General features: G+C 44.7%; 1 pseudogene; it reads left to right on the top strand.

Annotated features, from left to right (window-relative positions):
- The first annotated feature begins 9,927 nt into the window (after positions 1-9,927).
- Positions 9,928-9,979, top strand: LOC113603754 (uncharacterized; annotated as a pseudogene).
- Positions 9,980-13,302: the final 3,323 nt, after the last annotated feature.

A 13,302-nucleotide genomic window follows, 5' to 3' on the forward strand; every position in this document is an offset into this window, starting at 1 on the left:
TTATTTGAGAAGCTGGAAAACTAGTGCAAGTTGGTAAATGGGCTCTAGGGTACTGAAGTAGCTAGTAGTGTTAAATCTGTCCCCTGTTGTCCTCAGAGGAATTGAGCCGGTTTCCAGAACACTGCTTTGTCACAAATAGTGATGCGAAGTACGAATGCTATAAGTCTGTGCTGGTGTTAAGAGTTCGCACATGTTCAGCACACTACAATGCCTGTCACACAATCCTTATAAAGTAGAATCAAGTTGCAGGATCACCAGCTATTTCCTCTTCATTCAAAGGTAAAAAGGCTTGACTTACCAGATGTTTTAGTTACAAATCCCTCTTGTCCAGAAAGAGTACAAGGGTCTAATTTGTTGATATCAGGCACTCTGTTATGTTTATTGCTCCTCAGTTTATGTAATCCACACTCCAGAAGGACGGGCCCTCGCACACAGCTGTCTGTCAGTAATTACTACTCATATCATGGATTCGAGTCACTGGACCTGGCCTGTGGGAAAATCATTCTTTGAGACCAGATTAACTTGTTATAAATAGCAAGGGATAACTCAGCATGGCTTGCAAGTACTATTTTCCTCATCTGAAAAGAATATGAAAATATTTGCAAACGTCCATAATAATATTTCTCCTTAGGAAATCCTTACCCTAAACTGGCATTTTAATGCACACATTTGTGTGCTACCATTTGCTTTTTGAGAAATGGTCTCTAAATAGGGAGGAACCAAAAGAATTAGTCATAATATTCCTAGAATCTTTAGTAAAATCACTGAGGCTAAAAGTGGACAGATGGATGAAATAAGGGAGGAATTAACAACAGTTATGCCTCTCAAATTCTTAATGTTCTTAGATGGAAGGCAACTAATTTGCACCTTCCATTATACTTCAGTGTTTTAAACCTTAGCTTCATAGCTCAAAAGCTCACTACTGTGAACCAAAAAAACAACAACAAAAAAGAGGACCAGACCAGTAGGTGTGTCCAAAAGAAACAACATGGAAATGAAAAAATTAAAGTGATAATTTCTAGCTCTTCTAGTTCATTCCAAATGCACACAATTTCGAGAGTTTCAGGAATACTCTGTAAAAATGGTCTGACCAGATTCTCTGATGTAAGCTTTATCAGGCTCACAGCTTGCTGCTGCAGGAAGCAGACAAGGTCTCCTCATTCTGTGAATCTGGAATAGATGACTGGCTCTTCCAACCCTAGCTGACGTCTGTGCACTTTAGCCAGATGCCCTGCCATTGTACTCAGAGTCAACTGGCGACAATTAGAGCAGCATGGCCCAAAGGAAGACAGCTGCCCTATCTTCTTCCCACACATGAAGGTCTAAATTTCAGTGGACTCACAAGAGGAGCCGCAGAAATTCACTTGAGTAAGTACGACATAGGATTTAGCAGCAAACAGCCTCATTACTGCTTAGTTTAGAAACAAAAATTGAGTCGGTAGAGCATGCAACTCTTGATCTTGGGGTTTTAAGTTCAAGCCCCACGTTGAGTATAGAGATTACTTAAAAATAAAATCTTTTTAAAAAATTGAAAAAATGCATATATGCGAGTTAGGAGACAGAAGTCAAGCACTACATTTTACTGAAAGGCAGGGGTGGAAAATAAATGTTGACTTCTTCTACATTGCTCCTTGACCTTCCCCCTCCCTGCAAAAAACAAGAAACCTTTCCCACTCACCCAAGACTGATCCTCCCCACTGTGACGCAGTTATGAATCAGGTTTACACCAGTATCAGAGGTAGCTGGGAGTCCAATCTTGTATTTTTCTTTCCCGCTAGTCTACTAAGATGATTTTAAGATCCACTATAAGGCAGAAAAATAGATCATAGTTACTACAAATGAATGGAAATTTGTTTTCCAATGTGGAAGATGGAAAGTAGGAAGAGGAAACGTATTTATCCACAAAGCCTGCAAGCCCTATGTTTTGTCAGCAGGCGGCAGCATTGTCTGCGAATTGGAGGTTATTTCCAGTGGGGCGCCCAAACCTTCCCCTCAGACAAATGCCCTCCAGTCACCACCCCTGCCCCATCTTCCCCCCAACCCAAAGAATTTCCCCAGGGTCTAAGAGCTGACAAAGGAGGGATTATTACCAAAAAGATGAAATTAAATTTTAAAACATCAGTGAAGCTCTTCAAAGGAGCCCAGGTGTACAGCACTTTGTTCTCTGAGCAAGGTAACAGATGTGACCTCAGAAAGGTTCCCTGATTTAGCTCACAGTGCTCTGCTTTTGGAGGCTGTGGGAATCAAACATCAATTTCTAATTTTTCTTAAAGACCATCTTGTACAAATCTGGTTAGATTGTCATATTTGGGAAGTTTGGGAGAACAAATGGGCTGAAATTTTAGTCATACGTGGAGAGAGGTTTTTTTTTTAAATTTTTTAAAATGTTTTTATTTTTATTTTTGAGACAGAGAGAGACAGAGCATGAGCAGGGGAGGGGCAGAGAGAGAGGGAGACACAGAATCCGAAGCAGGCTCCAGGCTCCGAGCTGTCAGCACAGACCCCGACGCAGGGCTCGAACTCACGGACTGTGAGATCATGACCTGAGCTGAAGTCGAACGCCCAACCGACTGAGAGAGGTGCCCCCGTGGAGAGAGTTTTAACAGCAAGAGTAGAAGTTCTGGCTTTTTTTTATGGCAAAAAAAAAAAAGCGCATATCATCTGTAATGAAAAATTCTAGAGAGCCTTTGAGGAAAAACAAAAGTATTTTTAAAATTTTAGGAGTGTCTATTTTTATTACAAAATGAGCATCTTTATTACAGATGAAGACGTTTTCATAAAATCTAAAGGAGTCTATGACATTGAAAATGTTTAAGAGCCTGATAAAGGTGTGAGGTTGCTCACATATCTAAATTCTTCCTATGGAAAACAGACATTAGGAAAAGGTAGGAGAAATTAAAACAAAAAGAAAAGAACTTCTGAGCCAAGTTGGCCAGATTCCATAAGCCACACAATAAGGGGCAGGCTGAGGGCTGGAGAGGCCTGAGGGCTCTTGCTGTCCAGGTGCTCCGTAGTCTGGCCTTAGGGAATCAAAGCGTGGATCTGAAGAGCAGTTGGTGCAAACATGGAATGAAAATGTGGAAGGTGGAAGGTGGATATGCCCCGTGGCTACTTCTACCAAGCTGCATTCACTGTGGAGGGCACAGCTTTATTAGCTAATACAGAGGATAGTTTGGGTTGGAGAATGAGAGAAAAGGAAAAACTTCTGGAACTCAGGGCCCAGCCACGAAGCAAATTAGCAATCCCGGCATCATCCATGAATGTTTTACAAAAGCAGAAAATCTCCCCAGACAGCTCTACGGACATTGTAGCTGAAATATGCCATTGTTAGTGACCATGCCAAGCACAGCCTGAGGGACAGCAACCCAAATAAAGAAAAGAGGTGGTAGCAAGGCCAGGGAGCCTGCATCCCTCCACGTGAGGCTGAGGACAAGACAACACAGGGCAGGCTGAGGAGCCAGAATAACCAAGAGCGATTGCAATGAAATTAAGTGAGGGAAAGCACAGACTATTTAAAGACTCGCAGTTTCTCAGGACGGTCGTTGGAAGGAACTAGCAGGGTTGCTCTTTGATTCACAGCCTCCAAGAACAGCTCTCCTGGGCTAGCCACATCTTCAAGAAGACAGGCCCTCTTGCTTTGTGTGAATCCGACTTGAGACAAACATTCCGGCTACCAGGCCACCAGGCTGGCCTGAGGTGAGCCCGAGGCTGAGGACGTGCATGGAAGGTGACGGCCCTGTGCACCTGCCAGCATCCTGCTCCGACACAGGGGCCACCCCACCCCCCACAGCCATCAGCGTCTGCGGTCAGGAGAGCGGTATGTTCTATCCCGCATCCTGGTTGTACAGGGAAAGCAAGCTAGGGCGACAGTGTACACGGGGAGAAACAGAAAACAGGCGTTTCCAGGGCCACTGGCGAGTGACATCCCTCACACGGGCCCTGCAGGCAGCGGTTGGCTCCAGTGGCCTGAACGCTGCCTACCAGCTGCCTACCAGCTCCACACGGCTCAGCTTTGCATGCTCGGTTTCAGCAAAGAAGGTATTGCGACAACTCTAGTAACCCAAGAAGACAATTTCAGGTAACTCCGCAAGCCCTGACCCAAGAGGGCTGCCAGTCCACACAGCCAGACTACTTATTTGCACACAGGGCAGCCACTGCCGCTGCTCTCCTAACCTTCTTCTGATCCCTCTGTTGCTGCCCCACAGAAATAAAGGTGTCTACACACACATCCACGTCCTTAATTTAAAGTGATCCAGGGGCGTCTGGGTGGCTCAGTCGGTTAAGCGTCCGACTTCAGCTCAGGTCATGATCTTGCCCTCTGTGAGTTCGAGCCCCGCATCGGGCTCTGGGCTGACGGCTCAGAGCCTGGAGCTGCTTCCGATTCTGTGTCTCCCTCTCTCTCTGCCCCTCCCCCATTCATGCTCTCTCTCTGTCTCAAAAATAAATAAACATTTTAAAAAAAAATTTAAAGTGATCCAGCACAGCCCCTTCCAGGCTCCTTGAGTTCTGGTTGCCCCATCTACAGAGAGTGTAAAGAGGGGCCCAGAGAGTGGTGTATGTGTGTGTGTTGTGGGGGGAGGGTTCCAGGTGACACAGAGGCACATAACCTACAATGAAGCACGTCTGGGGCCTCCCATATACCACCCAGCAGGTACCCTGCATTTTCTTGCAATCCTCCTTCACTTGGGTTGCCTCGCACTTGATGCCCTGGAGGTAAAGCCCCATGGACATTCCCGAGCCCGGCAGCTCCCACTCCTGTGCCCACTCCTGCCTCTACACCTGCCAGGGAATTGCAGAGAAACCACAGCACTTGTGCGCAGGGCTGCAGACACCTTCCCACCCCTCCACCAGTGCCCAGAACAAGCCTGCTAATGCTAATCTACCCCCTCACTTGCAGCTCAACAGCTTTTCTCCTTTAAGCCCCTGATAATGGTTTTACTAAAATCCCCTTTTGATGGAAAAAAATCCCAGCTGGACATTTCAGGCCTCAGCACAATGTACAAGGCCGCGGGTCCCTTTCCCGACCTCACAAAGGCCTCTAATCAAGTGGAAAATGTGCTAGAGGCCAGAGGTTTGGGCCTGCAATTATTTTTTAAGGGATTACTAGAGAAGAATAGGGGGCAGCAAAGGACCCCCCCCCTTTGTTTTCCATTTGGTCCTTCTCTTAGACATATTGAACCAGTACAGCCGTCCAGTTCCCCAAGCCCAAGAGCCCCACGCCTCCCTTCCCTGGTGGAAGGGTGTCATCTCTGAACGCCATCACTTCAAAAAGATTTAGAGGGTTTGGAAGCAATATGCAGGTCCTATTCTGACCCCATTTAAGCCCTTATTTATAAAACCACCATAGAACAGGATCTCGTGGGTGAGGAGTGCACTCATTCATTAACCTCTAACCCCCACTCTGTATGCAGAGGGGAGAGTTCACACCGTGTCCATACACTGCTAAGATTGGGAGCATTCACTAGGGCTTCCCAGGCTTTGGAGGGCAAGAGGTCATGTTCCCAATCTTGCCCGATATCCTTCTTCTTATTTATATACATTGACCCTTCCCCTCAACACAGAGCAAATATCCATGAAAGTCCTAATGCAAAACATAGATGAAAATATAAAACCCCAACCATTCTTATTAGCCTATTTAAAAAAGTACACTATGGAAGACAGTTTTCTTCTCTCTATATTTTCATGCTACATAAATGCTCATTAAGGGCTAACTGAGAAATGAACATTTCAGGTTGGTCCTAAATTCACATCATTCTATTTCAGCACAGAGAGACTGCTGCTCATCCTTCTAAACCTAGCTGGTGAGTGATGTATGCAAATACCCAGTAAAAAGGAAATGATCACAATTCCTAAACTCATTCTGGGATGATCAAGGATTAGGTTGGTCAGCTCTGAAAGTTAGAAGTCAGCATATGTTGCAAAATAAATACCAGGCTGAGTGATAATTTTCAGGTCCTTTCTTCAAAGTCCCTAAAATATCTCTAGTCAAAAGCAAAAACCAAAAAATCCCAAACCAAACCAATAAACAAAACCAAAAAACCAAAAAAACCAACTCCTGTCTGTTTTCATCAGTATAAATGCCTTATTGATATATTTTGCCTTATTGATTTTTCAGTTTTCCCTAAAACCCTAAGCAATAGAGAACCAGATGGATAAAAGCACAATTATTATATTTAATTTATTACAGTTAATACTAACACCATAGCAGTACATTATGTTGGCCTTCATACTTCTTTTGGTGGGTGTTGCAGGAGGAGGGGGCCATATAGTTTCCCTAAAGAAACTCCACCCTCTGGAGTCCTCTCACCAGATAATGACAGACAGGCTTGCTGAATCACTTCTGCTGGTTATCAAAATGTTGTGACAGCTTTCTCCAGGAGCGAATAATCTTCACCCTGCTTTACATGAGGATGAACTTGTTCAGCAAGGTGAAGTGATACATTCAAGGGCATCAGAGAGGACAGTGGACTATCTCTAAAGAAGAGTCTAAGTGGGCCTGGCTCCTTAAAGAAGGAGCAAATCATGAGGTAAGTCTGCCTTACAGGTAGAGTTGTTCAAAATCTTCCTCTCCTGGATATGCTTCCCGATTCATTACTCAGAATGCCTGTTTGCTTCTTTCCTGGGCTTATCAGTATTATCTTAATACTCATCACTATTCTTATGCTTCTCCACCCTTTTAACATACTATATGGAACAAAGTATGGGTTGTTTCAGAAGTCACTCTTCCTACCAAAATCAGTTTGGGAAAGGGTAAAATAGCAATTTGAAAACAGTAATTTGTTAAAACAGTGATGACAATGCATCTCCGATTTTTCAGGGCGGTTGAATATTGGGATGTAAACATCTTTCAGACTCTTATTAGATCACAAAAGTATGTAAAAACCAACCTAAGACCATTCAGAAAAGAAGATGACCACAATTAGAACTAAGAAGTACAAAGTGTGGGCTTTCAAATTAACTAACAGAAAATTTTGTTCAAGGCCTCCTGAGAGAAGGAAATTATATCTTGAGGCTGAAATGTTATCGGTCCAGAGTTCACTGTGTCTAGCTGGCATACCTAAAATAGTTGGGAAGTGCCCTTGAATCCATGGAGAAAATATGAAGTATTCTTCAGATTGCACCAGGCAGGGTAGCCAATGGGGAGAAATGGAGCCTCGTTTCTCTACAGTGTTTTTCTCTAGATCCTTCTCTCATGCTCTTAATAACCAAGGTCTGTACCTAACTCCTGCTCAAATCACCTGTGCTGTATTGCTTCTTATTTCTGAAATTCTCCCTGTGCACTCATTTTCCATTATTATGGGCACACTTATCATCTGGTTCACCTAACTCCCTAAACCACCGCTTCCATGCCTAACAATCTGGTTTCAGCAACCACAGACCCTGCTTGGGATTGCTGTGCACCTGACTCTGGTTCCCTGCTTCCCCTGCTCTGCCCCAGCACCTCCCAACAGCTATGGAACTTTCCAGAATCATCCAGATTGTTGGTGGCCAGATGAGTGACAACTGCCATGACTATATTTGATTGGCAATCTTGACACCACAGTTTATTATTTTTACTAAAATATGCCTACTTAAAATATGCCTGCTGTTCTTAAAAGTGATACATAAATCCTTATCTTAAAAAATCATCCAGAATAGAAAAATCTGGATGACAAGGTAAAATTGCCCTTCAGTCCCCATCTAATACCATCTCCCTGCCCCAAGATGCCCTAGGAGATGGAGTGGTCTGTGTCCTTTTGGACCAACTCCAGCTTTCAGAGTTGCCAACAGCAGTGAGGTGACAAAATGCCCCAAATTTGGATCTGATGCAGAATCTTATCCTTCATTTGTATAAGATCTTGAAATTAACCTTTTGTCAGAATACGTTAAGCCCCCAAAGGGTCTATGGTAATGAGGCAACATTAAGAATCTCTCTCCCTTGGTTTCCTGCTTAAGGATCTCTTAAAAAGTTCCTCTCTGGGAACTATTATGAGTTTATCTACATAGTGCTGACAGTCAAGTGGCAGGACTGATAAAGCTTGTGCTTGGCTTTATCAGTTTTAGAGCTAAAACTACTTTGAGAGCCCATAAAAATGCTAACAAATATTCCTTCTGCCCAACCTACAATAACGGCCCTTCGCAATCACAAGATCCTGTTGGCTTATTGGGATTAATTGCCAACTAATAGTTAAAATGCTAGAATTTATGAATGACTGTTCAAAAATACAAATTAGTGTGGATTCAGGCTATCTTTCACTTAGTAAATATTTATTTGGCAGCCACTATTGGCCAGAATCCTGCACCCAGGGCTTGGGATACAGAGTAACGTCTTACACTTACTTGTATGGAGGTCTGAGTGGGAGAGAAAGAAGTAGAGTTTCACTGGGAACTGCTCCCAACCCACAGCCTGATTTATCTGTGCCGCAGCCTGTAATCTGGATATGCCCATGGGAGTGTGCCTCATGTGTGTTTTAGGGGGAAAAAAAAGAAAGTTGGGGGTTGCTGCTTTACAGAGTTCTCTGCGCAGGAGGAACCAGCCAGTGACAGATAAGGAGGCAGAGCTGAGGTTTGTAGACATACAACACTAAATTCTTTCCAGCTTCCCCAGAGAGTGACAGCCTAGTCCGACTCCACACCGGAACTACTCTCTTCCTCATCTCTCCTGACCTCCTGGTCTCTCCTCCACCTCCTGGAGGCTGCCCTCCATGTCAGCTTCAACTTGATTTCAATGGGACAAAAATATTGACTGAGGGGCTAAATGAGCCACAGTGGCCTACAAGACCCCCTCCCCCCAGTCTCTGGAACGGCCACTCTGCCTTTCACTCAGGTCAGCTTAGCCTGCCTGGCCTTTATTAGCACAGCACAAGCTAAAATGTCTCCAAGGGAGGCCGAGCCAAACCAGGTCCTTGATTTAAATGACTGTTTTAATTATTCCCTGCTTTATCTCCAGTAATTTTATTTTATTTTTTTTTATTTTTATTTTTTAACGTTCATTTATTTTTGAGACAGAGAGAGACAGAGCATGAACAGGGGAGGGGCAGAGAGAGAGGGAGACACAGAATCTGAAACAGGGTCCAGGCTCTGAGCTGTCAGCACAGAGCCAGACGCGGGACTCGAACTCACGGACCGTGAGATCATGACCTGAGCCGAAGTCGGACGCTTAACCGACCAAGCCACCCAGGCGCCCCCTCCAGTAATTTTACTAGAGAAAGGGTTTGTGAGAAGAAAAGAGACATTTAAGGTTTCCTCTTGCTGTTCAAAGCTAGTTAAATGTAAACAGAAAAAAACCTGTTGGTCTGTGTTGAGGCACTGTGTACACTTTGTCGTGTGCATCTCAGTGTGGACACAAACACACATGCCCGCAGGCTTCACAAGCAAGGGGAAGTTTCCCTGAGTTGCCTTCTTAGGATGGGACCTTCTCCACTGAAGACCCTGTGAAGGGAGGAAGTTCAGAGTTTGTGCCCAACCTGCAAACCACCTTGTTTATTTGTTATTATTTTTTATTAAAAGAATTTTTTAAGTAATCTAACCCAACCTGGGGCTCGAACTCACAACCCCAAGATCAAGGCTTGCTTGGTCTACCTACTGACTGAGCCAGCCTGGTTCATACCACTTTGTAATAATTCCCCAGGACCCAAGTACAGACAATTCCCCAAAGACACGCCCACAGAGATGGTAACCCTCTGTGCGCTTCCTCCAGTGCACATGTGAAAACTGACCACACACTCTCCACTCACTGTTTTCCTCCCGACCAACCACCAGGTGCCTCCATAGGCTCCCACGACTGTCAGCTCTAGATGCTGACACAGCGTGGACAGGAGCCAAAAGCAACTCCAGGGGCAAGGATCACAGTGTGCCAGGCAGTGGGGGTGGCGAGGTGCGAGGGGTGTGATTCGGATCGCAGAGCCCTCCACGAGCTTCAGATATGGGCTTTTGATACTCTGGTTACTCTTCAGATCGTATAAATCTTTCGCCTTTTACTAAATATTTCCGTGGAAAGATATGGGCTTTTGGATGGGGGTAGAAGCGGTGAGCACAGTATTCTCACTGACCAATGAGGAGGATGGCTTTTTTCCTGAGTGGCAGTGTTAGTATTTACTCAGAGTGCCATTATCCCAGCCACGCACGAAGTTCTATGCTTATGGCTGGAAGATTCAGGGCCAGAGATAGGTAGGCAGGAAGGTAGGTAGGTAGGTAGGTAGATAAATACATAAAAATACTTTCTTTTTGTTCAACTCTTAATCAGCATCCCCTGAGAAACTGAAGTCCTTTTATCTCAAAGTGGAATAAAGGGACCCCAGTGAGCAAAGGATAAAGCTGTGGGGAATCTTTATTTTTATTTTAATAGAAGTTTTTTCTCCCTTGGGGTTTTGCTTAGCTGTCCATATATGTCCACAGAAAATATTATTCTTAGAGTCCAGAGTCTGTTCATGTTTGTTTGTACAGATTTTTAAGGGCAAATAAAGGCAAGTGGAGATACTTTTGATACTGTTGTGCTTAGATGATGTCCTTAGATCTTTCCCATCTAGTTCAGGAGCAATTTGTTGGTCATTGCTGGCAAAAAAGTACCTTTGAAATACACTGTTAAGCTCGTCAAACATGACTTATAAAGCAGACCCCTGCCTTTTCCAATGAACTCCTACCAAAACTTTTCTGACAGGAATAATCATGCTCACATTAGACTAAAACAGTCATCAGAACACCAGGAGCTGTGACCAGATTACGTCTGAAGTAAGGTAGGATCCTTCTGGCTGTGTCACCAAGGTTTTCTGCCCACATCCGACCACTAAACCATGCCCGTGGCAGGACCACAAAGTGTCGTGTGACATAAGCATCACTGATGCTCTAGGCCCTAGGAGGCCCTGAGTTTTAGATGCCTCAGAAGAGGGTTCTAAAGGCTCCTCTGGATGACTACCTGGCCCTCAGCTCCCAGCAGATTTCTGCCTGCCTCCCAAGGCACCTCTCCCCTCCCCCCTTCTCATTCATCCCACTGCTTCTCCAGGTGTAGTCTTGTGTTGACTTGTGGAAGAACCACCTGGGTGCTTGGTGCTTGCCCAAAATGCATTCTGCAGGGGGAGGGGTTCACAACCTCTCTACTCTATCCCAGAGATTTCTTCCTAAAACTGTAATCTGATCATATGGCTATCCTGCTTAGAAACCTCCACTAACTTCCTGTTACATTAAGAGTCAAGTCCCAACTCCTCAATATCAGCTGCCATAAGCCTGCAGGGGTCCCAGTTACTCCTCAAGCTGCATTGCCTGCAAGTCTTCATCCTTCCAAATTCCAGCCTCTTCTGCTGGTCACATGCAACCTTTTCACACTTTTGTGGCCTTGTGTATTTTGTAGCCCCAGGCCTAGAATGTTCTTCCCTCCCAGCTTGAAGAACTTGTCCTCAGTCCTCAAGGCCTGGTTCAAATGAACTTTGTAGAACCTTCCATTACTTTCTGCTATGCATCCTTACAACACCTTGTATGAGGCTCTGGTCTTAGTGCTTCTGGCCTGTCTGGTAGTGTCCTCTCTGCATCACTCCCTCTCCCTAGAAGGATCTCCTAGTCATGGTGGTTCGGGAGACATTCAGCTGACAGGCATGCAAATATGTGTTGAGTTTCTACTAGGTGCTCTGTGAGAGGGGCTGAGGATATAGCAGTGAACCAACCTTAGCACCAGGGTCAAAAGCCTATAGCCTTGTGGAGAAAGGAAATAATTAGTAAGTAATTACCAAAATGGGGAGTGAATGTTTTTTTAAAAAACATTTTATTTTTTATTTTAAAGCGAGACACAGAAAGAGAGCATAAGCAGGGGAGAGGGGCAGAGGGAGAGAGAAAGAGAATCTCAAGTAGGCTCTACTCTCAGCATCGAGCCTCATGTGAGGCTCGATCTCACAACTGTGGGATCATGACTTGAGCCAAGATCAAGAGCAGGACACTCAACCGATGGAACCACCCAGGCGTCCCAGGATGAATGTTTTGACAGGAGAAGTACCTTGTATAGGTTGGGGGTGAGAGACTCAAATCAAAAGGCCCTAACCTGACCTAGGAATCAGAGAATGCCTCGCAGACAATGCCAGGACTTACCTTTGCTTTGCTTTTCTAACTGTTGCTTACACATTGAGACAAGAGTCAGACAGCCTACTGAGCCACCCAGGCACCCTGAGTTTTAAAAGGCACGTTATTTGCATTAAAATGTTTGCAAAGGTACAGGAGGAAACTTTGGGATGAAGCAAAGTTCTGTATGTTGATTGTGGTGGTGATTTCATGGGGCATACACCTGTCAACACTCACCATATTGTATACTTTAAATGAGTGCACTTTGTTGTACATTAATTAGATCTCAGTAAAGTTGTTATAAATAATGTTCCCTCCAGGAGTGCCTGGGTGGCTCAGTCAGTTAGGCATCCAACTTTGGCTCAGGTCATGATCTCGCGGTTTGTGGGTTTGAGCCCTGAATCGGGCTCTGCACTATGGATCCTCTGGCTCCCTCTCTCTCTCTGCCTCTCCCCCACTCATGCTCTTTCTCTCTCCCAAGAATAAATAAACATTAAAAAAATGTTTCCTCCATCAAAACCATTGCATGCATTGTCATACCACCACCTACTCTGCTCCATCCCTGCCTACCTGCCTGTAAATCTTCCTTTCCTCTTTGCTACCTCCATGAAGCCTTTCCTGACTCCTCCAGGCAAACTTGGCTGTCATTTCTCTTGTTCCCTACAGTTTGGATTATCCCTCCCCATCCTTGATGGTGAGGTCTCTGAAACCCCCTTGGTAAAAGCATTTCCAGTCATGGAGCTTAAGACTTCATAGAACCACCAGGCTCAGGGCGGTGAGGTCTCATGGGACCAAAGCGCAGGAACTGTCTTCACCCTAGTGGCCCCTATACTCAGGAAGTGCCTGCTATGTTGCAGGTGTTCAGTAAATATCTGAGGAACAAGTGGAGTAGAAGACACATACTTTGCACACTAGGTTCAAATGATTTTGACTTGAAGGAGGCAGATGAAGCCTTTAGTAATGACTACAAACTTGCACTAACCTAAATAGTGAGATATCTATTAAAAGCCCAGATTTATTAATAAGTCACTCTTTGATAACTGCTGTGTCCCTATCCCAAGGTAACCACTTCAAAGTCAAAGCAACAACATAAGATGATTAGAATGTTTCAAGGATTTTTTTTTAAGTTTATTCATTTATTTTGAGAGAGAGAGAGAGAAAGGGAGAGAGGGAGTGCATAAGCAGGGGAGGGGCAGAAAGAGAGGGAGAGAGAGAAGCCCAAGCAGGCTCTATTCTGTCAGTGAGGAGCCCTATGCGGGGCTTGAACTCATGAACCAT

Source organism: Acinonyx jubatus, chromosome B4, assembly GCF_027475565.1.
Source record: "Acinonyx jubatus isolate Ajub_Pintada_27869175 chromosome B4, VMU_Ajub_asm_v1.0, whole genome shotgun sequence".
NCBI lineage: Eukaryota > Metazoa > Chordata > Mammalia > Carnivora > Felidae > Acinonyx > Acinonyx jubatus.